The sequence below is a fragment of the Manacus candei genome, unplaced genomic scaffold (genome assembly GCF_025592945.1).
Source record: "Manacus candei isolate 608988 ecotype Guabito, Panama unplaced genomic scaffold, ASM2559294v1 h1tg000036l, whole genome shotgun sequence".
In the NCBI taxonomy this organism is placed as follows: Eukaryota; Metazoa; Chordata; class Aves; order Passeriformes; family Pipridae; genus Manacus; species Manacus candei.
The window spans coordinates 3,590,012-3,613,124 of record NW_026138084.1 but is presented as its reverse complement, the minus strand read 5'-3'; the positions used below and the strand labels follow the sequence as shown (position 1 = coordinate 3,613,124).

The 23,113-nt window shown below is 44.3% G+C and overlaps 1 protein-coding gene across 2 annotated transcripts in view; it reads right to left on the bottom strand.

Annotated features, from left to right (window-relative positions):
• IQSEC1 (IQ motif and Sec7 domain ArfGEF 1) overlaps positions 1-23,113 on the bottom strand; it is a 334,498-nt gene that overhangs the window by 262,729 nt on the left and 48,656 nt on the right. The window lies entirely within an intron of this gene.

Below are 23,113 nucleotides of genomic sequence, written 5' to 3'. Positions count from 1 at the left end.
TTCATCAACAAACACAAAATCCAGAAGAAAACATGCAAACATTTGCCCAATTCCTTTCTTTTCTCACTCCCAAGCCATCCAGCCTCAGCGGTACAGAAACCTTTGACAGATCAGCAGGCTCTACCAAACCAGGAATCAAACACTCAAAGCAAAGCAGGAGATTCCAAAACAAGGCCTCAAAACACCATTTCCGTGGCATCATCCAAAATAAAAAGGTGACCAATATGAACTTGCAAACTCCAGCAGATCAGTGATAACAAGCCAGCACTAAAGCTGCATCCTCAAATTTAAGGACAAGGGTGTTTCTTTAGGAAATTTCTTTAGGAAAGTCCCTGCCAGAATGACTCAAACCCCCTGACACCCATCATCCCACCCACCTTCTAACACAGCCCGGGGGCACGAGGGCACAGGGGAGGGACTGGCCCAGGGCTAAATTCTGGTGTCAGGTCACAGCTTCATGAAGTCACAGAATCCCAGAATGGTCTGGGTTGGAAGGACCTTAAAGCTCATCCCATTCCACCCCTGCCATGGGCAGGGACACCTTCCACCAGCCCAGGTTGCTCCAAGCCCAGTCCTACCTGGTCTTGGACACTTCCAGGGATGGGGCAGCCACAGCTTCTCTGGGCAACCTGTGCCAGGGCCTCACCACCCTCACAGGGAAGGATTTCCTCCTAATATCCAATCTAAACCTCTTCTCTTTTAGTTTAAAACCATTTCCCTTTGTCCTATCACTGTCTGCCCCTGTAAGAAGTCTTTCTCCCTCTTTCACAGAAAACCCCTTCAGGCATTGGAAAGGGCTCCAAGGTCTCTCCAGAGCCTTCTCTGCTCCAGGCTGAACACCCCCATCTCTCTCAAAGCTGACCCAGAGATAATTCCTGAGTGTCTTGTGCTTCCCTTCTCCCTTTCTAAAGCCTGCCTGGTCACTTGAAGCTGTCAGGTTTTTAGATACACACACAGGTCCTCTCACAGACACACAGGAACTTCACAGCAGCTTTTTCTACATGAAAGTTCTGTGAACCCAAGGGCTGGCAGAGAGCTGAGCTCACCTCTGCATCCCCAGGAGTCCTGAAAAAATTAATGAATCCAGTGTTTAACTGACACCTTCCCACACTCTGCTTTCAGCAAATTACCTCTGGCAGAACATGGCTGAGAAAGATGTTCCTGTAATTGCTTGTACTTTCAAGTTTTCAAATACAGCCCAGACAACTGCACTGTTAATGCCTTCATTTTCTGCCTTTCCTCTTGATTGGAAGAACAAAACCATCCCAACAGGGAAAATGTCTCCAAGTGCTCAAAGCATCCCAGTGTCACTGGAAGCGATCAGAGATCCCAGACCACCTTTCCATCATCATTAGAACTTAATAAGTATTTTAAATATGGTGAGAGGAGTCCCAAGGTAAAGGCTGGGGCTCAGCAGGGTGCTCTGAGCTGAGTTATGTCCCAGCACCAACTGGAACCAACCACTGTCCCCAGCTGACCCCTTCCAACCCAGCACAGCCAAAACCAAGCAGGGCCACCAGCCCTTCTTCATTTTGAGGAATCCCAAAGGTCAGGAAAGCTGTGAAATTTTGCTACTGCCAAATTTGCATTTTCCAGGCTAGGATTGACTCCAGTCAATTCTGCAGAGTTATTCAGAGCTGGTCAATTCTGCTCAGGGAATGAGTGACTGATGAGCAGGCCTGAACGAACACTTTGCTCAAAGAACCCACTACCTGCAGTTTGAAATAAAGCATTCGATTTCCTTTAAGCATTCTTTAAAAGCCAGGATTTGGGATCAATATTTATGCTCTAAGCATGTGCTGGGCTCTGGATTTGTTTTTTTTCCTTTTCACCCAGACAAAAGGTATGAGACTGTCACTGCTGAGACAAGGAGAAAGGTGAAAAGACTTCTGGGAGCACCTTGCATTATTTATTTTAAGGTAGACTTTTAAGGAAAAAAGGCCTACAATATACAGAATATCTTCTGTGCTACAGTACTTTAAACAGAACACTCCAGGATTTCTCCTCTCAGCCCTGGCTGGTTCCCAAGATTTCATTTTGAAAACTGAATTTTAACCCACATTCCCATTGAAGTACAAGTTTGTCTTCTTCCCAAGCCCAGGAATTTCATTCTCAGTAGGAAATACAGCAAAGCATATCCTCTTTGAGATTGTTACAGTCAAGAGAAGAAGAAATTACTTTGCTTCTATCAGTAATTACTGTAATTTCACTGCAAGCAGAGGCCAGGAGGAACAGGTACCATCATAACAAACCTTGGGCAAAAACCCAAATGTACAGAACAATAAAAACCCCAGTACTTAAGATTTACAGGAGGCTGCAAACCAAAGGGACTGGTAAAATCCAGAAGGACATTTATTTAGGTTTGTACTGCCACCACCCTCTGTCAGCCCACATCCAAAAGCTGGGGAGTTCAGAAAACCTCTCCATTCACGTTACCAAAATGTCTCTTTTTCTTTGCATACCCGAGTGACAGTCACCACTATCCTCCTATAAATACCCTGGGCAGGAAAACCACGAGCCAAGGAGTTGGTTGGCAATTTTTCAACAAACTATTCTTGGTGGGAGGTTTTCAGCTCCTAAAAATTGAAAGCCATTTACAGGAATAACACAGTTTTGAAGAAGACTTTGAGAAATGCACGAGACAGAAAAGCCACTCAAATTGGGAATGTGAGAGGTTCCCTTTCCCAGTCAGCAGGTCTCTTGGTCACTGAGGTGACAGCAGGGGCAGGAGCAGCAGAGCTCAATGGCTGTTCCTCATTCAAAGGATTTTTGCAAATCTGTGGCTCAGCCCAGCAGGAAATGTTCAATTCTTGTCATTATTCCTCCTCTTCGAGTCATAATAAACAAGCTGAAAGTCTTCTGGCATCTGATTTGTTGTTCACACTTTGAGCTGTACTTAGAAGTGGAACAGCTCAATCTAAGGCTGCTTCCCAAAGCAGCTTCAGGACCAGCTTTCCCTCTTGCTCATAAAAAGTGATTATTTTCCAAATAAAATACTGTTCAGAACCATTAAGTCTTATTATATAGACTGATATACACAACTACCCCTGCAACCATTTCAAGCTCAGCACGTACTTTATTTGGGCAATGAGCAGAGTTATGGCCATGTCCTATAAAAACAGATTACACAGAAAGTATAAACAACAGTTTTAAAACTCTATTTGTCTAAGATTCATGTTCAAGGGTGCAAAGTGTGGCTTTACATGGCAAGGTAGAAAACCAGCACTGAAATCTTCTTGTAAAACCCCACAAGTGGACAGGACTTCAATATTTTTCCCAGACCTACAGCCACCTCTGCGGTAGCAATTCCAGTCAGATCTCCCTAGAGCTGTCACTTCCACCAGAGTAAAAGGAACTGGGCAAAAGCCAAGGTTTATAACAGCATGTCAAACATCCACACTAAATAATCAGACTCCATCTGAAATACATGTTCTTACAAGCCCCAGGAACTAATGTTATTTTAGGAGACCTCCTACATGTAGAGTGTACAGTAACCATATATTAAAGAGCTTCTAATTCCAATTTTAACAAAAGGAAAAGATTGGACCAAGTCTTTACACAGCAATACAAGGATCAATGCATTTGATTAAGCCTTGCTTTGAGCACAGAAAGTGCCTCAAGAAACAAACCCACACCTGGTACAGGTTGTTCTTCTGTAGTATGTTGAGTCCTTCAGCATTTGTAATGCAGAGGAACAGATTCCCTTCAAGGAGAAGAGCTTCAGGGAGAATTCACTGATGGCTACACAAATGATCCTCCTTCATCAAGAGCAGGCAACAGTGTGTTTCAGTGGGAGGTTTCTACAGGTGAATGTTCTGAGCAGCAATTCAAAACAAGGGAGATGTTGCCAGGAAACCTCCAGCCCTGGCTAAAGGCTATTAGAGCTTTCCAGGATTTCTATTTGAGGCTGCTGTGTCTGAATGATATTCTGTGCCCCTGTGGATCACAACAGATGTGCAACGCTCTGCCAAGGAAAGAAACACCCTCTCCAGGGGGTCTGGGAAGAGCAGCCTCATGTGCTGCACAGATCCTCAGACTGGAGAGCTAAAACCTGCCCAGCTCAGAGACAAGCACTGCCCTGCCTTGTCCTCCTGCTCAGTGGGTCTGGACCAGCATCACAGCACTGCCAGCAGTGTACAGAGATCAAAGATCCCACAATGGTTTGGGTTGGAAGGGGCCTTAAAGCCCATCTCATTCCATTGCCTGCCATGGGCAGGGATGCAGGGACACAGAATCCCAGAATGTGCTGAGCTGGAAGGGACCCACAAGGATCATCCAGTCCAACCCCTGGTCCTGCACAGGCCCATCCCCAAGAGTCACAGAGGATCATCCAAACCCTCCTGGAGCTCTGGCAGCCTTGGGGCTGTGCTCACTGCCCTGGGGAGCCTGGGCAGTGCCCAACCAGCCTCTGGGGGAAGAACCTTTGGCTGAGATCCAACGTGAGCCTGCCCTGACACAGCTCCAGCCATTCCCTGGCTGCTGTCCCTGGTCCCCCCAGAGCAGAGCTCAGTCCCTGCCCCTCCTCTGCCCCTGCCCAGGAGGTTGAAGACCCCCACGAGGTCTCCTTCCACTAGACCAGGCTGCTCCAAGCCCTGTCCCACCTGACCTACACCCAGGAACAGACAGAAGCAATGGAGATTCTCCCTTCCAAATTGTGTCAGTCTGCAAGATTATTTTAAGCAGGGTAAGAAATACTCTACTGGGCTGAAGACTTAAATGAAGTGATAAAGCACTAAGACTAGTAAGGCCTGTCCAGTCAATGGCATTTCAACAAAAGTTTCAGGATGAGAAAAATTCTGAATTTCACCATTAATTACAGCAAGATTCTGTCACTATGCACAACAGAACGAAGGAATGAGCACTCACTGCAAAAACATGCTCCTGGCCTGCCCACCCCAAAAGTAACAGACAGAACAGATCCAGAAGCACAATTCTTGCATTGCACCTGGATTTAATACTGAGATAAAAACTATATTGCACAATAGGAAAAGCACTATTTTCACTGATTATTTGAAAACAGCAATATCCCAACAACCTCCTTGTTCTTTTCCAAACAATATGAGAAAGTCTAATGTCCACCCCCATTTGATTCAGCACCTCACTGGATGGAATCTCCAACAACTTCCTATTGAACATTCCTTTCAGAAGGTTCCATCTGAGGTAACACATGATGCATGTTAGAGTTGGGAACAGAGAAGATGCTGCTAATAAAGGACAGGCTTTGGAAAGAGGTGTGCGAAGGCAGAATAAATGTAAGCTCAAAGATGTCAAAAGAAAAAACAGTTTAAACTGAGCTTCTCTATTGCAATGGCAATCAAGGGTTTCTCACTACCTCACTCTTCAGAGATGTTCTTGTTAAAGCAAGTCTTCTGCATACTGAAAACTGGGAAAAGTATCCACAAGTTTTTCCTTGGGAAAAAAAAATGGTAACAGAAAGAGATCCACAAGCCACTATGTGATTTTTTTTTAAAAAAAGCTTAAATTCCTAGAAGTGTTTCAATGTCACAAACCAGAACAAGTATTTACCCAGTAGAATATGAAGATGTGAAGTTTGATTTTAGTGAGCATAAAGTATCTAATCTAGTGATATCCAGCAAAATAACTGGACTGGAAAATAACACAGAGCCTTCCAGCCTGGCCCGTATCTGTCTGCCCTCACCATTGCACCTCCCGAAGGATAATGGGACACATTCCCAGGGGGAATTCAAAACAAGACAATTGAAGTTGTTAGTGCAGCTCTGCATCCATCTCTTCCTCCCTAAGCCTGGAGGAATGGCCAGGAGAGGGATGGCAGTAATTCCCAGCACCCAAAGCCCAGCAGCAGGAGCAGGATGGGAACCCCCTCGGGAGCAGCAGCACCCCAGCAGGGCCCCCGTGGCCTCTGGGGCCGTGTCCCCCACCCCACTGGTCTCACTGGACCAAAGCCAGCACGTGGCTCGAAAGCTTCACCCCAGAGGAGGTGCCTGAGGGCAGGAACTGCTCCCCTTGCCAGTACCTCTCCCTCTGTCCGTGCACCATCCTGGCTGTGCTTTGATCCAGCAGTTTACTTGGAAAGGAACTATGGAGTGACCAGTTCCAAACGTCTCCTGCTGCTGAGACACAAGAGTAACACCACAGATGTGAGAAAAGACAGCAAAATGTGGGGCTGCAAAGGCCCAGCAGCCAGTGAATGTCACAGCTGGCTCTGCCCACGGAGAGGTTGTGCCACATAATCTGTGGGATACTCTGTGTGTTTGGAGACACAACCCCACATCCCCGGGCTGCAACATCCCTCCCTGCAGAAGTCTGTGGCTGTTACAGGAACTCCTGAGTTCCAGAGAGCTTACAGGAGGGGAAAGGGGATCACACCTGCCTGCCAGGGAAGCTGTTGCCTCAATCACTTTGGAATTCAGAGACTCTCCAGACCACCAGGTCAGTTCAAAAGGTAGCACAGGGTCAACATCTATGAGACACCTCCCTTTTTCCAGTTACAGGAGGACTGAGAGCTGCAACACTTCCCCTCAAGCATTGTAGATAGTCTTCAAAATTTGCAGCCTGGAATCCTTCAGACTAACACTGCTGCCCCACTAACAACCATGTCTGATAAACCCCTTTAAGTGAAAATAAAACAGGTGATGGAACAAAACTGCGGTGCAGTAAAATGCAAGTCATTCATGCAGTTGGGAGGTTTGAAGTCTGGGTGCCTCCACCTTCCTTCCTAAAAGGCAGGGAACACCCCTTGGTGCACTGGACCAGGACCAGCAGTGCCTCAGGCCCACCTCCAGCTCTGAAGGGAAAAACTCCATGTGTGTCTTTGCAATGCAGTCAGCAAAAAATATCCCCATGGAACACCCCAGAGAAGGCACCTCGTGGTCAGCAAAAGTCTTGGGAAAAACACCTGCTCCTAAGGCAAAGGGATGAGAGTCAGTGTTCCTACCGTGTCTAGTCCCCCATCTCTGTTTAACAGACAAGTTTTATTGTGTATAACCAGAAATAAAACTGAAGGCTCTTCTCACATCCTGCAGCAAACACCATAAATTGGAGCCAGATTGGCTCTTTCACTTCTCTAGTTTAATGCCCTCTCCAGTTTCTAGGACCAGAAATCTGTACTTTGCACCTTTTCAACTGTAGTGCAATAAACATTTCTAGCAAGGATGAATTCTGTTAATCCACATCAAATAGAAATCTTGAATTCTGCTGTGCAGCAACAGGTGAATAATGCAGAACTGTGCCTCTAATTGCTAAATATCAGTTGTACTGGCTCATAGTCCAGGACTTAGAGCAGGACAGCCTGTCCTGTTACAGGAGAGAAACAAAACAGAGGCACCAGTAAAAGCTGACATCCCACATTATTTGATGAAACTGTAGCTTAGAGGTTTATAAATACATTAAATAATGGCACTTTCAGCAGTGCCAGTTTATATTTTACTCATGATAGTCTTACCAGGTGCACAGCTTTGTCCTGTCTCCAAGTGAGCAGCTCTTTTCCAACACAGTGCCTCAGTTTCTTATTTTACTGCAGTGCTTCTACTGTCCCATGTGGAGACACCTTCACATCAACACAATTAAACAAACCCACCACAGCCTTCCAAGAAATTCCAACTGAGTTACAATGGAACCAACATCATGCTAAGGCCTCAGGACTCTTGGTCACTTCAAGACACAGGAAAAAAGTTCTTTTTTGATAATATTTTGAGCGTATTCCATGTTATTAAACACTGGTTTGATGTTATGCTGAATGGATTAAAAGCTTTCTGGTCCATTAGTCTCAGTTTTCCATCCATTTCAGCTCACTGGGCACCAGTTCACTGCTCACACCTTCAAAAAAAGCCATAAATACATTTTGACTGCAGGAAGCAGGAGGAATTCAGATGTGATTTCCCACTACCAAACTGAAAGAGGAGTCTCACTCAAGTCCAACCCAGTCTAAAACCCATGTCAGAACGATGCACAGGTTACATATGTACTTGGGCCCCAGATCCCGTGGCAGGTCTGCACGGAAGGAACCTCCTCCCACCTGAAATGGCATCACACAGAGAAGTTCCCACAAGGTGAGTGTGTGACCACCCCCCAGATCCAGTGCCCCTCACAGAAGCAGCATTTTCGGGCCCCGCTGTGAAACAAAGCCAAGCCAGCAGGTGCCCAATTCCAGCTGTGTCCCACAGACAGTCACCAGTTCCACTGCTGGAACTGCCCCTGGGCTCTGGGCTGTAAGCTGGCAATTCCCAGGCTGGGCAGCTCTCCCCAGGCACAGACACACGGGGCCATGAGCTCTGCTGGGCTGGGTGAGGGTGTGCAGTGAGCTCTGGGCTAAAGCACAGCACACAGGGACTGCTTCCAAGGGGAAGGTCATCAAACTGACTGGTAACCATGTTCATACCAACAGCACACTATTGCCACAAGAACATCACTAATCACATTCTTTTTGTCCTTATTTTCTACTCAAGAAAGCAACTTACTGTTTATCCGTCCTAAGTAACTGACAGTATAAAGTTGCAGATGCCTTTTTTTTAATACAGATCTACTATGTGTAGTCTGTCTGCATGCACTCCTATTTACCTGTGGAGAAGACCTCCATCCTAAGGAATATCCTTCCATTCCAGCTCTGGGAATGCATTGCTCGGGTGGCAGTGACTACCAAAAACTCCTTAGTCCTTACAAAGGTGTTACACACACAACATATTAAGAAAAAAAATATCTTTTTTTTCCCTTAACCATGTTAAGAAAATTAATTTTAACTATGAGTCTGAACAGGAACATTGCAAAGAGCCACTTCCATAGAAAGCAGATGCCATTTTTGTCTTTTAAAGCTAAACTGTTAAACCCAAGCAGAGGTGTCTCTCAATCCACATCAGGCAGCAAATACTTATCTCCCACAGATAACTTACAATATTCCATACTTCCAGTCCAGCCATCTGGACCCAATCCTGAGCACTGTGCTCTAGGGACCCCTGCTTGAGCAGGGAGGTTGGACTGGATGACCTCCAGAGGTCCCTTCCAAGCTGACCCATCCTGTGATTCCATGATAAATACCATGGAAATGCAGCTACTGCCATATGGTCTCCATAACAAGCTTGTTATAGCCATTCCTGGACTGCTTACAGCCACTACTGTCCAAGAAATGTCCCTTCCAAGCTCTCAGTAATCTCTGAGGGAGATTTGTAGAAGATCAGCTTGATTTCACTGCCCAGCCACCACTTTGAGGCATATGCTCCCGAGCTCCAGCTGGCCAGCACTGGCTGGAACACATCCCTCTCCACACTCACCTTGTGCATCCAGGATGTGTTGTTTAGTAACCCAGGTTCTCTTAATGCCTGAAAATAGTCTGAAGCCCTGGACAGGCTGCAGAGCAGGCAGAGTGCTCTCCATCAAGGTTATTGAGACCATCTGTCCGCTCAGCGAGAGCCGGGAATGCGCCTCCTCCACATGGAAACACGGACACACCACCACCTGCACAGCCTGGAACAGCCTCCCACACCAGAATATTAAAAGAAACCAGCTAAATACACGTAAAGCTCAGCATACAAATGCCACTAGCACAGGGCTCTCCTGCCTGAGCACAGGGATGCTGTGAATCCTCTGGCACAGCTGCCCTCTTACCTGGGGGAGGGAAGGGAGGAGCAACTGCAGCAACCCTCTGTGTGCAGGATAAATGAGCACTGGGACAAACACAAAGCAACTGGGAAATGTTCTGTTTCTGTCCCAAGTGTTTGCTGTCAGCTCTGGAAGGGGGAGCAATGAAGCTGGAGCAGAAGCCTCACAACAGCATCAGCACTTGTGGCCAGTTCCAGCCCTCGCTCACACAATCCCTTCGTGTTCACTGGAGCAGCACAGGGAATGATCCACGGGGTGCAAACACAGCCAAGCTGAGCACGGAGGAGAAAGCTTTGTTCACCAAAGTTCTCTTATCCTTCCCACAGCAGGCAGCATTAAGGATTCCATGCAATTAATGCCTCCAGAGCAACACACCCCTGTTCCCCCGGGCTCTGCAGCCTCCCCTGCTCCACACCCAGCCCAGCCCCTGTCTCAGGAGGTGAAGCCATCGCTGTGCAGCCAGTGAGCTGAGGAAGAACACTGCCAGAGAGCCATATGGAGGGGAAGGAAATATTTTGCTTTGATAAGCAGGGGGTGATCTTAAAGTCAGCATCAGAATGGAGGCCTGAATCTCAAGAGAGAACTGAGTAAAGTATCTTGGGTTTATGATCTCAAACCAACTGCTGCCCCTCCTTCAATCATTCATAATTTGCAATGCTTATAAGAAAACTATTATATTACAAGAATTGCAAGGCTGTCTCCATTCTGTTTGAAAAACATCTCGTTCTTATTACATTTATCATTTTACAGATGAGTCAATTCCTGGTTTTCCCCTGCAGATGGAACGTTCCAAACCAGTTACTATTGCACCTCTCACCTGCAGCCTTGTCTGTCCCTGCCTGATGAGACAAGTGTCCCCTTGCAGTTCAGGAGGAGACCTCGGCAGAGCCAAGCAGCTGGTAGGGGTGCAGAAGACCCCTTCCCCTGTACCCCAACGAGAGAGAGACTTTAGCTATCATTCTGAATGTTCTTCTGGATTGATGTGGGAGGGCCCCAGGGGTGGTAGAAATTGTATTAATGCTGTGTATTTATTTGCTTTTTAGTTTCTATAGTTTTTATTCTGTTAGTAATAAATTTTTATATAATTCCCCCATGCTGAGTTGTGCCTGTCTGAAACCTTCTCTCTCACATTGAGGCAAATTGCGGGGGGCTTGGAAATTGGATTTTTGAGAGCTTTGAAACCGCTACACATTCGTATCAAGTATTTGTACTGTCTTTAATAAAAATCTCTGTCTGCAGAGGGTTGTTGTCAAAATGTGTTTTAGGCACACGTGGATCACAAAGAGGCCAAGAATCTTCTACAAGAGTGAGATTTTCTGCACATGGAATTTATGTCCTTAATCCTCAGGCTTTAGAGGCCACTGCAGCTCTACACTTATCTTTCATATAAGACAAGATCTCGCTCTGTTTGCTCTACAAGGAAAAGGCACAAACAATAACGCTTATGGGGTCATGTGGCATAAACCTTCCATCCCAGGAATTCATGCAGTCATTGATCCAACAACAATTACAGAACCTAGCACTGGAATCCTCCCTCTGCAATTTAAACTGAAGTACTTTATGGATTAAATTTTCAGTGTAAACTACACTTTCAAGAGGCGTCAGCACGTTAAATTCCACACACAGATTATGAGAAGTTGGAGTGATTTGTCATGAAAATGGCAAAGTTTTCTTTTAGAAAAATTAAATGGTGCTTCTAGAGCACAAACTAGATTGAAAACTAAGATGCAAGGAAAGTATTAAAGCCCCAACATACTTAACCTCTGGATTAACCTCACTGCCTACACTGGCAGCTTTTGGGATGGTGCCAAACACGACGACAACATGAAACGTTTGGAGCAACAAAACTTGCTCTCAGTGGACTTGCTGTGACCTTCACTGGGAAGAGCCACTGCTGGACTTTACAGATCATTTCTGGTAGATTGTAGAATCCCAGAATGGTTTGGGTTGGAAGGGACCTTAAAGCCCACCCAGTCCCACCCCCTGCCATGGGCAGGGACACCTTCCACCAGCCCAGGTTGCTCCAAGCCCCATCCAACCTGGCCTGGGACACTCCCAGGGATGGGGCAGCCACAGCTGCTCTGGGCAACCTGTGCCAGTGCCACCCTCAGAGCCAAAAATTTCTTCCTAAGTGAGGTTTAAGTCCCAGTCACTCTCTGTTAACCAACCTCATTAATCTGCCCCGAGGCCAATCTGATTTCAGTGGCCACATGGACATTCCAAACACCACCTGAGTTCTGTTTCCACTTATATAATTCTTTTCTGCAATTAAGACTAAATTAGAAAACCTGAAAAGACTAAGATAAAACCAAGTGTGCATCCTTCTATAAATCACTAGACAGAAGGCATAAAGGATGGAATTTATGTCTTAAACTTGTTTTATCTCCTCTCTCAGTTAAATCTTTAGAAGCACTGTAATTTTTAACCATTAAGCCTTTGCATGCAAAGACTACAAAAACACCCTGCTCCAGAAGACAATCCCATAGCCAGGATTCTTGGCTTCTCTAGGATGCCTGGAGGCCTCCGTTTTAATTATAATGGCTGTACTTACAGCTAATGGGTTTCTTGCTCTTAGTCAGATTCCATCTGTCCCACAACCTGCAGTGGTTATTGGCTCAGCCAGCCTGGCAGAAAACGTCGTTCCTTGGAGAATCTGGAGGTTACAGTTCTCTGAAATTATGTTGGCGCTGGATGGAGCAACAGAGCCCAGTTTTTCCCTCCTAAAAAATGCCTCACAAGGCTTTGGGTGGGTGGGTTTTTTGGGGTTTTTTTGGTTGGTTGGTTTGTTGTTTTTTATTTGTTTGGTTGGGTTTTTTGTTTTGTTTTGTTGGGGGTTTTTTGGTTGGTTTGTTTGTTTGTTTGTTTATGTTTTGGGTTTTTTGGGTTTTGTTTTTTGGGGTTTTTTTAATTTTATTTTTGTTGGATTTTGGGGATTTGTTTTGGTGAGGTTTTCTGATTTTTTTCTGGGGGAGAGGCAGTGTTTGACATGGTTTGTGGGGCGTTTTTTTTCCTTTCTTAAAATCAGTGCCCCAAACACAAGCTCCAGTACTATTACAACTTTCAGGGAGAGTTTGAACAACTAATCCAGTCAGCTTTTCGAAGCATTACTTCAAATACTTTCTTTATCCCCCATAAGTGTTACTCAAACACTCCCTGGCAGATCCCTGCACTATCAGCTTTACCTGGTTTCCCCTCAATTCCCAGTCTGGTATTTTCAATTGCCTCTTGACAGTGACCATTTGTATTTTTGTCCTTTAGGTCACAGCACCCTCCAGCAGCTCACACTGACCCACACACAAACAGTGAGTCTTCAGAGGTTTTGCTGCTGTTGAAGGTAATGGGTTTTTTTCATTGGTCTTTGTTTTTTAAATCCTCAGAGCGTTACTAAAATAAATCCCATTTTGAGTCACTGCTCCCAGTAATATATTTCGGTAGCAAAATTAGCATAAGTGAAAGCAGAGCACATTCACAGCTCTGTACCTTCGAGGGGGGGTCTTTCTGCTTAAAAATACATCATAACCTTTTGCATCCCTCCTCAAAAAAACCCCAACCAGGGACACCAGGATGGCTGCCTCAGCCCTGGAAGTGTCCAAGGCCAGGTTGGACGGGGCTTGGAGCACCCTGGGCTAGTGGGAGGTGTCCCTGCCCATGGCAGGGGGTGGGATGAGATGAGCTTTGGAGTCCCTTCTGACTCCAACCATCCTGGGATTCCGTGGCTTCATTAACCATTATCTTACTGAGTTGATGCCCGTGGATATTGGTCCATCTACTCCACCACAGCTACAACAGGGTAACTCAGAGGATCCAAGCCCTGGTTCCCACTGAGAGGGTCACTTGCCTCCTTGTTTGTTCCCCTGGCACAGGGAGCAGAGGGCAGGACTGAGAGGTGAAGGTGGACTCAGCTGATGGTTTGTGCAGTAACTTGGCATCTTGTCTACATATTCCTTCGAGAGGTGCAGAAACCCAGTTCATACAGCAAGTCAGGCTATTCCCACAGTGACCTTCTCAGAATTATTTTTACTGCCAAGACATTTCACTTCAGCATTTGCACTTCTTATGAAAAGCTCTCATTTATTCATTCCAGAGCTCTGCAGCTCCAGGACATTCAACCCTCAGTATCACCCAACTGGAGTTATCACAGCTGATGTCATTTGTCCTCTTCCTTATCTTCCTTCACCTCTTTTTGCCCTTGTGCTGAAATAACGTGAAGGTTTCACTGTTCCCCTCCTGCTGCAAAGTCCAGGTGACCTCTGGACCATGCTGAACTCTTCCAAGTCACTGCAAACAGCCTGACTGTGCCTGTGCTGCAGCACGTGCAGCCTCCTTCCTTTTGATTTATGGAGGTGCACTGAAGGAGTCAAGATCTCTGCCCTGTATTTCCAGCCTCAAATATTAACAGTCCCTTTACTGCCATTTTTTAGTCTCTTTTTGCTCTGCCCCATGAACACAAAACAGGACCTGCTGTCCACTTCGCAAACTAACACCTATATTTAGATAAGAGCAGATTAGGATGAAAAGGTTTTCAGTGGAAGCAAAATGGGGGTGGGAGGGAAAAACAGCAGGAAAAGAACCAACCTCAGCCATTTAACAGCATGTTTTAGCCAAATTCAAAGGGAGCACTCACTTGGCTTTGTGCCTCCTGTTCAAAACATGGTAATGTGGGTTTATTTGGCTGTTGTCAAAGAAGTCTATAAACAAATGAATTTATTTTTAGCAGTGCTTGAGCTGCCAGCAAAATCTAAACAACACCCAACGAGTGGTACTGGCACAAGCACTGATGATAACATTTGTCTGGCACTCAATATATTAATTGCTGAAGGAGGCTTTGACTTCTCGGGGGTCAACACTTAGGGCATGTAAGAAATTTAATGCCTTCAAAATTGTAAACCAACATGAGTTTATATACAATAGGTGTAGAGTGGGGGCAGAGCATCCTTTTGGATGCTCATCCATCAAGAGTTGATTTTTATAGTACTCTGACGTTACAAAGGCAATAACATTCCACTCATGGAAACAGCTTAAGCTCCAAGATCAAACACTGATGATACTCCAGAGGCTTCTTTACATAGATATTGAAATTCAAGATTCCTTTCCTTTTACAATAAACCAACTGCCCCCCCTGAATAGTCACTTCAGTTTATGAAGTGATTTTGATGGATCACTGCTACCTGGTGCAAGGAGCTCCCAAACAAATCTCATCTCATGGAAGGCAGCTCTTCTGGATAATGATTCCTTGGCATTGTCTCTGCAGAGGTGGTGTTTGATCAGTGCTGAACAGAGGCCAAGGACAGCACAGATATGGCAGGACAAGCACACTGTGCTTGAAAACACCTCTGCACGTTTGTGAGCTCCACAGAGGTCCTGCTGGACAAAGTCTGTGCTCCACAAAGGGCCAGCTCAGAACATTCTGGGATTCTGTTCAGAGACACCTCCACAGTTCCAGATCAACTCAAGTGCCTTGCAACTAAAATATCCCCAGTACAATTCCTTCCTCAGGTAATCTCCAGCTTTTCAGGGCTTAGCAAAGATTAGCCATCCCTGCACAGAATGGCAGCAAATTCATCTGCAGGAGCAGAGGATGGGGGGATGGCAGGAGATTCCTGTGGATTGCCAGGCTGCCCTGCTCATTCCAAGGATACAGAACTCAGCCCACTATCAAGAGCTGCAATTCCAACACAATTACAGCAATATTAACTTTCACCTAAGAAAGCAGAGCAGAAAGGACATGGTGATTCCCATGGCAACACCAGCACAAAATGTACCAGTTCTACGGAAAACACTTGGTCTTTCCTGGGGCAAATGAAGCCTTTTCTGCTGCATCTTCATCATCACAATTATTTGAGCTGTAATGAGAGAGAGTCAGGAACATGCCCATTAGTGGTGGGGTTTTTATTTTTAACCTGAAACAGAGAAGTATTATATGAGTTTCTTCAAAAGAATTACAAAAATCCAATTATAGTTAAACTTAAGAGCATAATAAATCCCACAATATAGGATTTAGAGGATATCTGGTCCTTGTTACTTCTGTACAGAAAAGTGCACACTGGACAGATTGATTCCTTATTAGGACCATCTTGCAGCTTGTGAGCACCTTCTGATGGGAGGGTCGAAGGTAGGAATCCTATTCCTAATCCCTAGTTGGTGGGATTTCACACACGTGGCTGTGAGTGCTGCATCAGAATCCCATATTTTCTGTGAATGAGCCCTGAACTGCAGAGAGTTTTTCCTTCCTGCAAACATCCCTTGAGCTTTGTCCCAGTGTGCTCCCAGGAAGGCAGAAGGGGCAGAGATCTTGGCTGGGACGTTTGCTCTGCCTCCAGCAATTGCTCCATGGAAGGGGTTGGGCTCCAGGTGGGACCCAGCACTTGGATCATATTGCCTGAGGAAAACCAGCAGCCCACAGGGCTTGTCAATGGGCTGTTTCTGTTCCAGGTCTTTGCACCAAACTTCCCAGGGCTGGGCATCCCATGAATTCTGCTCATTTGACTACAAAGTTACACTGATTATTCCCCCCCCTCCTTTGCCATAGGGTATTTTATCCACCCTTTGTTTTTGGTTTCAATATCCTTGGGGTGAATTCTCAGTTGATGGAACAATGCACCTGCAAATCCTGTGCTGAGCTTGTCCAAAGACAACATTACAGCAACATAAATACAGACCATCCTAACCCACAGTGCTGGGCCCAAAACTTCCTATTCCTTGAACTCTCTAAGAAAACACAAAAAAAAAAAAAAAAGAGCAGTTATTACTAAAAGAACAAGATCTTATCAATCTTTCTGCTCTGAGCATTGGTAGAGCACTAATGTTTAGGAGTCCTTCTCTCAATTTAACATTAGGATTATAAATAAATAAGCATTTCCTAAATAATCATTAGGAAAGCCTGACTGCTATGGGAGCTTTAACATGGGATTATTATGTGTACCAGACCAATTGTTTGCTTTATAAGACACGTTTAGCTCAGGCACTACATCACAGCACGAAATACTGACTCCTCTACTCGTCTACAACGTCACACGAGTTTTCCGAATGCAGAATCCGCAGAGTACAAACCCTAAAACTCTGTCCTATTTATGTTACCCTGGACAAAGACACTCCTGGAAGAAGTCTAATCAACCCTGAAATTTTCCGTGACAGCACTGAAATCTTTGGCAGTGACACCAAAGTTAACACTGAAGGTAAATTCCCACAAAAAGCCCTATTTCAGCACCTCCAAGTGAACAGCACCCACCAACCCCAACCAGTCCACGGCCCTCAGCCCTGAACTGCAACACTTTTCCAGACTTTTTTCTTCTTGATGTGGAGACACCACAGTAAATTTAGGTGTTTTGTTTTTTTTTTCCAGCAAGATGAGAGTCTTTCTACTCCCATTATTGCTTTAGTTTACATCAGTAAGTCAACAGCTTTGGACAGCAAATAAGTTTCCTGTCACCACTTAATGTTTCCCAATTGTCACTCTTAATATTTCACACAGAGAGCCAGGAAAGAGCTGAGGGGTGTCTGTGTTACACACTTTCAGCACACAGACTTTGATCATGATGAGTTTTATTTATGAGTGTAATTAAGGTTTGACAAAATTTAATTAGATGGTAGATACTAATTTTGACACAAATTATCTTAGGCATAGCTTATATTTATCTACAGTAGCTCAGCCAATTTGGTTTTTTCCTGTCCACAGACCAAGTGTAACAGGTCCTGTCCTTTCATAGAGCAGATTTAAGTCAAGTCTAGAGCAGAGATAAAATTTTTTGCATTCACTCCTTTTCACTCATTTCAACTGGATGGATGTATCAAAACCAGAGAACAAGGATGTCACCATTAAAATCCCCCAAATCGACAGTTAAAACAAGTTAAACCCACAGATTTTTGAAGTGGTACCACTTGTATCACTTACAAGGGATTGTTTACTTTCTGGGATATTATACATGGAAATTTCCATGTTGAACCTGTTCACCTTGTTGCTTGGTAATTAGTGGAAGGTTAAAAGGCAATTAGTGGATATAATTAGCCCCTGTCCCAGGTTCTAAGGGAATATTGTCTGTAAACTGAATAAACTGCAACATATTCAACATCATTACAGATAAATTGCATTTCTCAGACCATACCCAGTTTTAGATAAAGCAGATTAAGAGACAAAGAGGAGACTTCACAAAAAATTTCATGAGGTAATATGGTATAAAAATGTCCACAGGCAGAGTGGGAAGATTTGTCTTCACTTTTTCCCAGTCACTTGAAGATGGACAGTGTGGGAGCACTGAGGATTCCCAAGTCAGGCACAGTTAATATGAAGAGTTCTCTGGCAGAGAACAGCCCAGTTACACCACACATGGGGCTCCTTCTGCTCACACAATAATTGAAATAACAATCCAGGCAGTTTCTCTTGACCTGTCCTAAGTGTATTTTGGATATTTAAATGACCCTGTGGGGTAGCTGGAGAGTGAGACAGTCCAGCCAACCAACACAGGCAAAGAAAACAATGGACAGGAAAAGCTGGAGAGTCAAGTGCATTTTCCTGCAGGGCAAATCTTTGCTTCTTGGCATACCAGTTATATCTGACAGAAGGAGACACAAAGAATAGAAAATGCTGTTCTCAGTGAGGTTATTCAGCTCTTCACCCCATATTTTTGGGAAGTGTGAGTTCCTCCATCAGCATCACCCAGCACCGTGTAGGAGCCTTTCAGAAAGGGGCTGTACCACACAGGAGACATCAGATGATGTAAGGACACTTAGGACCAAACATTCCAACACAGGCTTGGTTTAACATTTCACTGCATGGAACTCTAAACTGGGAAAATTATACCAACATCACTTTTAACTGCTTGAGAAAATTACCCAAATGCTGGAGCGCTGCGATATTTTAATCCTGGTGTCTCAAACAATGGCAGCAACTTGAAAAGCCAAGAAAAATAACACAAACAAACAAGTCCTTTGCCCTTTCTTGTTCTCCATCACCCCTTGGAGGCTGCAGGAGTGACAGTGATGGCACTGAAAACAAGCAATAACCACAACTGAGAGTAGTTATTAATACACAACTGAGACAGTAATTAATATTAATTTACTGGTAATATTTATTACCAATAAAATTGGTTTTAATTCACACACCTGAGATAAACCATCTAAAGGAGTCTTGTTCTTTGCTTCCTGTTGCTTTCACCTGAGCAAACTCTAAGATAAGGGCTCGATACAGAAGGATTTGAGGTCTGCCCTGTTCTCCAGGCCCACCAGCAGGTGCCCACCATTCAGTCCCTGGGAGTAAGAGCAGAAGAAACCAGCAAGTATTTACTAGAATTGGGATTTCTAAATGGACTGATGGAGCCCTGAGGACATGGTTACCAAGCCTGGGTGATGTTCACTGACTCTCCTTCAGAGGAGCACGGAGATGAGAACATTCAAACAGGTGCTTATGAAAAGATACTGTGGAATTTTCAAGTATATTCCAGTGACTGCAGTACGGATCTTCCATTCCTTAATACCCTTTTACAAAGTTCCAACACTTCAAAAGCAATTCCAAGTCATTCCAACTTGGTTCCAAGAATCTACACCAAGACTTTCTCCACCTGCTTCCGCACTTGTTCCAAGTATTCACAGCAAACAGGAAGGGAAGGATGTGGTGGGTTCCTGGAGGCAGCTGGAAAAGCAGGATGCACATGTTTTGTCACTTCCATGGAATGTGACTAGAGGAGTTTGAGTGCCTGTTTTCTGAGCTCTTTGTGAAAGATGCCTTGTGATACACACCCCCAGTGTTATTAAGTTGGATGATTTCATTCCTGACATTTAAACTTCCCGCTTGGAAAAGACTCCAAACATTTTTGTTTGTTTGTTTGTGGTGAGTGCATTCAGAGTTGCAGGTGATGGCTGAAAACACATGAAGAGATCGTACTGCTTTCATCTCTTATGAGTAACATTATTCATAGGCAAATATCAATGAAATCCCCCCAGACCATCAGTGACAAGGCGTAATTTTGTTAGTCAGCCTTGGCAAGGCTGGAACACGTCATTACACTGATGTTTGCTGATCATTTCTGCTTTCAATTAAACATGCAGAAATGAGTCTCCACAAGTACCAATGGCTTGCTCAATTCTAACATGTATAATAGTGCTTAATTGCCTTTACCCTCCAGAGAAAGCAGCGGGAGGATTGCATTCATCACTATTTGTCAGGTGGTCATAACACCATAGAATTCATTTTGAAGAAAAAGACAAGATGTTCTTAGTGTTGATCTTGAATTTACAGTATTTAAAGGTTCATTTTTTGCATCTATGCAGCAGTAATACAAAGAAATGGGTACCTAGCTACTGATTTTCATCCTTCTCACACCTTCTTGTGTTTCTCTTCTCTTTGCTCTTCAGTTGCCACACTAAAACCACTGCAGGCTGCTCAGCAGAAAAGAGAGCCACAAAAAGAACGTTCTAGAGACAGCAGGGCCTGCAGACTTCACTGGGGCTCCGAGTCCAAAGCAGGACTGCAGGGGGTGTGCAAGGGGTTAACTCAGAGTTCTGCCTCTCTGATCTCCAACTTCTAAATAAAAAGTCACAAAGTCTGCTATTCTAAAAACATCTGACTGAGTTTGAATGTATTTTCTCTGTGAAAATTAGTGTAATGTCGTCAAGGCAGAGCCAGGATGAGGTGGCTGGATCTGGATCCCAGCTCAGGATCCCATTGCACAGATAACACAGAGAGGGTCACTGACACTGTTCTCTCTAAGGTACTTCCAGGAGATATCAAACCCAAGATGTTTTGTTCCAGATGTTTCCAGAGGTAACTCAGTCATTAGCACTTCTATCCAAATGTATCTGCAAAAGTGAAAAGCTTGCAGATACTTCAGGACCTGGACACTGAAATGTACTGAAGATACAACAATACTTGAGGATAACTCAAATTATGGCATTAGGAAAAATGACAACATTAATAAAGACATTTCCGTAAAAATCCATCACCTAACAAGTGAAAGAGTTTCAATATCTAATTCTTAACTTCCCACTTGCGAATTTTTCCCCAAAATGCAACTGCAGCATTTTCCAATGGAAATCCCCTGTAAACATGGGATGTTCAGAATGCCAGGAATAAGGACAAAGCCCAGCTCTTGGGTCAGGGGAAACAAATCCCAGCTGTTACTGAAGTCCACACGTGCCTCTACCAAGCAAAATTCCAGTTTCCCTGAACTGATCCTTAATTCCTGTTCTGAAGACCAAAGGAAAGCCCTGAAGTGCCCCCGAGCTGCAGGACACACCTCCCAGGTCAGAGCAGCCGGGATTTCAGACACACTTCACCACCACTGTTCTTTTAGCCCTCTCTCATCCACCTTTTCATTCGGCCAGCAAGACTTTATTCCAAGCATTACCAGCTCTGGATGGCTCGACCAGCTCCAGGAAAAGGTATTTTCTGACCAGTGTTAGAAGTTCCAACCCATTTCCTTTGAGTGGCTCTGCAGTCCCCCTGTCACGAGTGCAAATGCATCAGCTCAGAGAGATCCCCACAAATCCCAGTCCTAAACCAGCTTCTCCCTACAGAGAATGCTCTAAAGCACAATATCAGAATGCTCTTAAAGAAATTAGGAAGTTAATACAGTCACAATGGAAAATCACTATTTATAGTTCTACCAAAAAATCCTAATAGTCAATGTGGATACTTCCTACCCACACAAGTTCTCAGGAGTCTGGGATAAAATTTGTCAATCCCATGCCCCCAAAAGATGTACAAGACTAAAAATGCCTGATTTTATTTCTGTGGCAGATTGATTGATATTTTATCATTTGCAACATGTTAATCCATGGATGAATTTGTACTATTACATAAATACCAATTAATAACAGTCATGGACTGATTAAAAATAACCAGGTGTTTATGTCCACAATTATGGGCAGCACTTCCCTACAACTCATTATGGACCTTCTCTAGATGACCCCAAACATCTGCTCAGGATCTCTTGTCCTGCTCTCAGAATTCCACTGCCTGGAAGCAGCACTGAGACCTGGAAACTGAGACATTTCTCACTCCTTTTTTTTTGGCTACTCACGGATCAGTCATGGTGTGCACAGGCCATGGATGTTGTGAGTGGCACAATAAAGATCTGAATACATCCAGAAGGTATTTGGGACAAAAAATCTTTTTTGACCCCACAAAAAAACCCAAACAAACACAACAACAACAAAACACAACCCCCAAACAAACAAACCACAAAAACCCAACAGACACATGAAAAAGCCCCCGAAACAAAACAACCAAACAAAAAACCACAAACAAACAAAAAACCAAACCAAACCAGGCCAAAAAAACCCAAGACCAAAAAAAAAAACCCACTTCAGTTCTGAGAACAGTTCCATGAAGAGGTGTTTGCTCTGTGTTTTTATGTCACAGCACTGCTGTGGCTTCTCTAAGGACAGGGAGAGGTAACTAAAAATCAGTCTTTTCAACTGTAAAGTGTTATTAATAATGGCCAGAAAGTATGTGAAGTCATAGCATGTTTCTAAAGCACATTTTAATCCTTGGATCTTTGCCGTGCAGGAATGGTACTGTAACTGTTTTTCCCTCCATGAACTACCCCATTCAGTCCTACAAACTCCTCCCCTTCACAGGACCCGACCAAGTTGTTTGGCTCTGCTGTATTTATTGTGCTTTCTCATTTTTTACATGTCCTGTTTATTTGCAGACCTTAGAATAAATCTGCTTTTGAACCTCCCAGGCAGTGATTTTACAGGATTTTGAATGATTTTATAGGAGTTACATAAGTTACACAGCAGCAGCACCTTTTCATTCCCCAAAACAAAGACTTTGCTCTCAGGTAACACATTATAACTTACAGAGTTTAATACATTATATAATACATTCTATAGAGTTATAATACATTATATAGATTTATAATACATTATAACTTACACAGTAGCTGAACTGTGTGTAGGTCAATGGACAGCAAAAATCTGCATTTTCCTGTATTTTACAGAAACAACAGCCTCAAACACTATAGCAAATAACACCTTTTAAACTCATTTCTGCTCCTCTCTTGCCACGTTTTCTTTTTTCCGCTCACAGGAATTGTCAATCCAGAATCTTCTGTGCAATTTGGGAACACATTTGGAACCCAGCCAGCTAAATCTCATTCTTTAAATGCTGGTTTGTGCCTAATCTTTGCAGTGTTGACAAACCATCATGACCATCTCATCCCATGGATTTCTGCTCCCACACCTGTTCACATGGCAGCAAACCAGGGCTGCAAACCAGAGGGAAATTATCCCAACTGTTCACCAGAAACCTGACACAAAAGGCTTGAGAAAGGCTGCAAAAAAAACTTCCTGCTCAACACATGCCCCAAGGTAAATGCCTGCAGGAAAATATGGCAAGTGTCACTGCCACAAATTTGGATTTTCTGTGTATCCTGTGAACAGCTACGGAAACAGTGAACAGACAAAAATACCAGCTGGGTGTGCTGAACATCCTCAGGGGGTACCTCTGCTCCAGCCATGCTCCCTGAGACCTCACCCACTGCTCAGCCCTGCCCAAAATGTGGGCTCAAGTGGCATTGACAGGGAGCTTTTGATGGGAAGA